Source organism: Oncorhynchus gorbuscha, linkage group LG24 (genome assembly GCF_021184085.1).
Source record: "Oncorhynchus gorbuscha isolate QuinsamMale2020 ecotype Even-year linkage group LG24, OgorEven_v1.0, whole genome shotgun sequence".
Lineage (NCBI taxonomy): Eukaryota > Metazoa > Chordata > Actinopteri > Salmoniformes > Salmonidae > Oncorhynchus > Oncorhynchus gorbuscha.
This window is the reverse complement of record NC_060196.1, coordinates 34,268,583-34,274,582: the sequence shown is the minus strand read 5'-3', so window position 1 is coordinate 34,274,582 and position 6,000 is coordinate 34,268,583.

The window sequence follows — 6,000 nt, the reverse complement described above, 5'->3', positions numbered from 1 at the left end:
ATCGGGTCTTCAATGACTCCCTATTGAATCCAAATTCCGAGGACTACAAGAAATTGTATGGCGAGGTCAGCCAACTGGTAAGATTGAGAACCATGCCTTGATTTAAACAACACCACTATATAAACTATACCACAGCACGGGCCTATGTGCCGTTCTGGCTCAGAAAAGGCTGACTTACTTACAATATTATCACAGCAGGAATTATCTCTAAAAGTGATGGTCTCATGTCAATGATGAAAATTGTGACATAATTGAGTATTTTTCAGCTTGCTGATGCCTACAAGTCTCCTACATCCGGAACAGCATCCACTTATGAGGGCGTTGCAACAATGACTTTCAGGTAAAGTAAGCTTGACTAAGTCACCTGGGTCCTTTAGATCAGCTTTTGAGAGGATGTGTAACTAAAGTATAAACTCACTGCATTTATATCGGTCCATGACAGACTGAAACATGAAATTATGAATTGGAATGACTTGCCTCGTCTAAACTATGTAAACTTGTCAAATGTATAGCTTCAATGTCGAAAGAACTTTAAGGTTATGTTTTGTGGTGTTGTGGTAGTGTTTTAAACAGCCATATCAAACTTTGAAACAAAATGAAAACGCTGAAAATGGCTGTGATCTTCTGGTTTACAAGACGTGTTTAATGCCCACCTCCACCCGGTGGGAATATTTTATTATACTGTATCATCTAACATTCTTAATTTTCTGAATCTGATCTTTTACAGAAATGGATCAGTGATCGCAAACGCTGACATAGTTTTCAACACACATTCTATCAATGGATTTGTGGTCAAGTTTGAATTCCTGAGTTATATCGATGCCAATCCTTCTGCCCTTCTCCAGATAGATACAAATTATATTGAGTGTAAGACATACAAATATACTAATTGCATTTTTCCATCATGTAATATTGATTAATTAGTCAGATTTTGTTTAACCTACGTTAAATAACCTGGCAGTAGACATTATAGGAAATTGTGCTTAAATGGGAATCTCTGAAATTAATGACTCTGTCTGATACGGAGTTATATCTCTCAACAGGATGACCCACGAAAGAAGAAAAAACAGGTATGTACATAGTGAACCCCTGAGATGTGGAGGTTACAAACCAACAGGTACCGAAACACAGCTCCTGATTGGTGGTTTTAACAGACCCTCAATTTAAGACCATTCTGGATTGGTTGTGAATGTTATGTCACTCTATAATAAGGCTTAAAATATCATTGACCTGTGACATAGAAATAACATATTGCTATTATTAGTAATACATATCAATTCAACCACAATACTGTTCTACAATGACTTTTACAATTATTTAAGTCAAAATGCTAGAATTAAATAAATATATATATATATACAGAGGACTTTCGACTGACTGTCCTGGTACTGTACAGAGGTTTAATTAGTTTGCAGCAGATTACATACAAGCAGAGCAAAGACATACATCAAACTTTTCAAAATACACAACACAGTGGAATGAGTTAAAGGAAACAGTCAGGTAATCACATTGCAGGAATTTACGCAAATCATTTGCAGCACAATCATGGCTAAGATATATTTGAGATTAAGAATAAAATAGATATGGCTTCATTGTGTTTAGTGTCAATGTGCACAGTGATGGAATGATGGAACACATTCAATCTAATTCGCAACCTGTAGTTTAGATTTCTTGACAACCAAACAAGCCTGCTGTGGGCAGAGAGGATTCTCACAGTTAAAAACATTGAAAACAGTTTGTCTTAGCTATTTAATATCAGATTATATTGGATCAATACCCAGCATGCACATTCACAGCAAAGCTCTACAATCTTTCATTGATTCTTAATACCACTGTATGTCACTCTTACAAAGGCGTATGTGGGATACTTCCTGGGAATGATACCCGGCACATTGTTTTTATGGTGACTGATACCACTGTATTTACTTTGGTAGTGAAGGTGGCAGATATACTTACACCTGCATTCTAGTGGCCCTGCCCAGTGCAATTATATCATATTGATAATAGCCTCAAAGGTAATGGCTCAATATTCTATGGAAGGAGGCCTATACAATGTTGCCTCTCCCCACTTCAGATTGTGGGTAATTCATTGAGCGATCTGTTCCCATTTGAGGCTCAATCAAAATGTGTCATTATTTATGACGAATGGCAAAGAAATAGGCTTGTGTGTGTGTGTGTGTGTGTGTGTGTGTGTGTGTGTGTGTGTGTGTGTGTGTGTGTGTGTGTGTGTGTGTGTGTGTGTGTGTGTGTGTGTGTGTGTGTGTGTGTGTGTGTGTGTGTGTGTGTGTGTGTGTGTGTGTGTGTGTGTGTGTGGTTTGAATCACTTGTCATTTTCATTCTAAATTACCAGTAAATGGGTTCAAACAGAATATGTAATATTGGAATGAAGAAGCAATTTCACTATTGGGAAAATCAACAGTAGTTCCATACTATGGGTGAGGATCTTTATCTTTAGGTCTGGTAAAGCCCACAGGTCCTAATGCAAGACAAACCCACACGAAACATATTAACATGCTTGATTAAGAAAATAAGAATCTCTGATATGATAGATATTAATGAACATCTTTAGTAAATTTACGTTTAATTAACTGATCATCTTTATTTATTTTTCCAGGCAAACTCTTGTCTGCAGAAGAAGATCTGACAAAGATGAGCTACAAGCAAAACCAAGTCACAGCCTCTGTAGATTCTGTATAGTTTGTCAGGAATTTAGCATGTTATATTGGATGAAAATGATTGGAATGAGTGATTTCATACTTTTGTATTTATTCCACAAATGTTGTGCATAAATATTGGGCAACCTTGCTAGTACTTTTGTATTGTATCTGATGTCATCATATTTGACCCTGTTATGAACACAACCAGCGTCAAGCTGATATATTTTTTCAGTCTGTTATATTCTGATTTTTTTTTTTCATGTTCAACTGCTCAATTGTATAATGCTAAAGATGAATGTTAAATCAAATATGAAAATCAAAGAGTTCCTTAATTGGGCAGATATTTCAATTTGGAGTTTACAGTAATGATGTATACAAGCCCTGGGTTGCTAATGGTATGTATTGGCCATTGACAGGCTTTGAAGACACCAGTCGGCCATTTTGGCACTCCCCAGTAGGAGCAGTCCTTCACAAGAGTACATTGAATTCTACAGTATTTCAATTAAATATTTCAAGGACAAGATGACATGTATTTAAATATTTGTTTATTGTTGGGACAGTAAAATTCATCTCAAAAAAACTATACTGTAAGGAAACGTTTTAATTGTATTTGTATGTTTAGCTCACATAATACAATGTAAAAGTGTGCAATATAATAGAATAAATGTGGCTAAAACAAATGTAGAAATAAAAATGATAATTTCTATAGCTTCCAAAATAAAATAAAATAATGGTGAGGGAGTGCCAAGATGGAGGCATGGTGGCTTCAATAGAGCCCCCCAAATAGTAATCTAGTTTATATTTAAATCATTGGCTAACAACATGTGCAGTAATAATGTGACATCTTGTGAAATGGAAATAGATGGAGGTCTGAATCCTAACTTGACTTGAGTGCCCATTGATGTCAATGGACGATTTAAAAAATAACTCCAGTTACACTTGAGCATTACACACGTAAATAAGAGTATATTTCTGAGTTTTGAGTTTGTATCACATCATACAATTTAATGGAAGACTTGTAAATAAATGTTGAGAATCAAGAACCTCTTCTTCATGGAAGTATCCTCATTAAACTGACAGTTCACTCCAACATCAAAGTTGGTTTTTCAGACATTAAAAGTAGTTTATTGAAGAAATATACTATATATACAAAAGTTTTTGGACACCTCTTTAAATGAGTGGATTCTGCTATTTCAGCCTCACCCATTACTGATTTGTGTGTAAAATCAACCTCACATCCACACAATCTCCATAGCCAAACATTGGCAATAGAATATCCTTACTGAAGAGCTCAATGCCTTTCGACATGGCAAGTCAGTTTGTCAAATTTCTTCCCTGCTAGAGCTGCCCCGGTCACCTGTAAGTTTTGTTATCGCCTTGTTTGTTCAAGTCAACCAACATTTTGTGTCTCAGCTCCTGCTTTTTCCAGTCTCTTTTCTCACCCTCCCGGTTTTGACCCTTGCCTCTCCTGACTCCGGGCTAGCCTGCCTGACCACTCACTCTGCCTGAACCTGAGCCTGCCTGCCGACCTGTACCTTTTCCCCCTTTGGATTACTGACCTCCGACCTCCGCCTTACCCTGACCCTTAGTCCGCCTATCATTCGGTACCATTGGCCCACCTCTGGTTTTCTGACCCCTGCCTGCCTTGACCTGTCTATTCCCTGCCCCTGTTGGAATGAGAAACAATTGTTTATTCGACATGGTCTGCATCTGGGTCTTAACTTCATACCTGATCATTTCTTTTAACATTTTTATATATTAAGTAATTTAAATGCCTTATTAAATAATGTGGCATGTTTTGTTTTATCTTGCAATAAAAAAAGGAAAAAACTCCAATAAATATATAAAAACCAAATGTGTATTCATTCGTTCAAAACCAGGTTCAAACCCAGTTGGAATAAGAAATAAAAAATTAAAATAAAGAAGGATAAATATACAGATGCCTGTGAAAATCCTATTTTACAACCATGACCAGAAAATCCACATTGTATTTGTACATTATGAGTTCAAAAGTACAGGGGCAATACACAATCAGGAAAGTCAACAGCCTACAGAATAAAATAGTCTTTCAGGCCGTAATCCCACTAAGCTTTACACAAACACTCAATTATGTTCACTTGAGCTCTTCATGCCGTACGTGCGACCAGTGTGATTGTTATGAGAGGGCTTTGAGAAAATCTTTTGGTGCAAAATACCTTCACCCAGAACCGTGTAATCCATTGACTATACAGTATTTCCATTCCATTTCTAGTTGACTTGCCTTGTTTAAACTATATAAGCATGTAAAAATCAATCAATCAAATTTGTTGTAAAACAAATGATAGTCCCACTAAGCCCAAACCAGATGGGATGGCGTATCGTAGCAGAATGCTGTGGTAACCATGCTGGTGTCACCAGCAAATCACCCCCACAACATAACACCTCCCCCTCCCTTCTTTACGGTGGGAAATACACATGTGGAGATTACCCGTTCACCCACACCGCTGCCAACTGTACCTGCCAATATCTTTTGGTCAGGTCGAGGGTGCTGATGTGCCGGGCCTTTCCCAATCGGTCGATAAGCTTCTCCACCCTCGGCATGGGGTAGGTGTCTCACAAGCTGATGTCATTCACACCCCGGAAATCAATACAGAAGCGCAGGCTACCGTCTGGTTTGGGCACCAATACAATGGGGCTGTACCATGCACAATGCCATGTTGCAAGGAACTTACTTTCAGTCGTGGGGATTAAAACCAACACCTTGTCTGCCACCGGGAATTCTCGGGGCTGACCTAACCAAATAGAGAAGTAAAAAGGCTCTAAGGTCAGGGCGTGACAGCTGCTTTGTCAGATTTCAAAAAGGCTTTACTACGAAAGCATACCATGCGAGGATCTGAGTGCCCAGCATACAAAAGCATTCAAATTATTTTCCAAACCAGCAGAGGCGTCACAAAAGTCAGAAATAGCGCTAAAATAAATCACTTACCTTTGAAGATCCTCCTCGGTTTGCAATCCCAAGGGTCCCAGCTACACAACAAACGGTCGTTTTGTTCGATAAAGTGCTTTTTATATCCCAAAAAAGTCAGTTTAGTTGGCGTTCTTGATTCAGTAATCCACCTGTTCCACTCGTTCAAAATGCATACAAAGGAATCCCAAAAGTTACCAATAAACTTCGTCCAAACAAGTCAAACAATGTTTCTAATCAATCCTCAGGTACCCTAATATGTAAATAAACTATTTAAAACCTCTTAGGGATAAGTGAGATGTCTGCGTCCCACCTAGCCAACAGGAAATGGAAATGCGCAGCGCCAAATGCTAATAGTACTCGCTAAAACTCAAACTTTCATTAAAACACACATGCAGG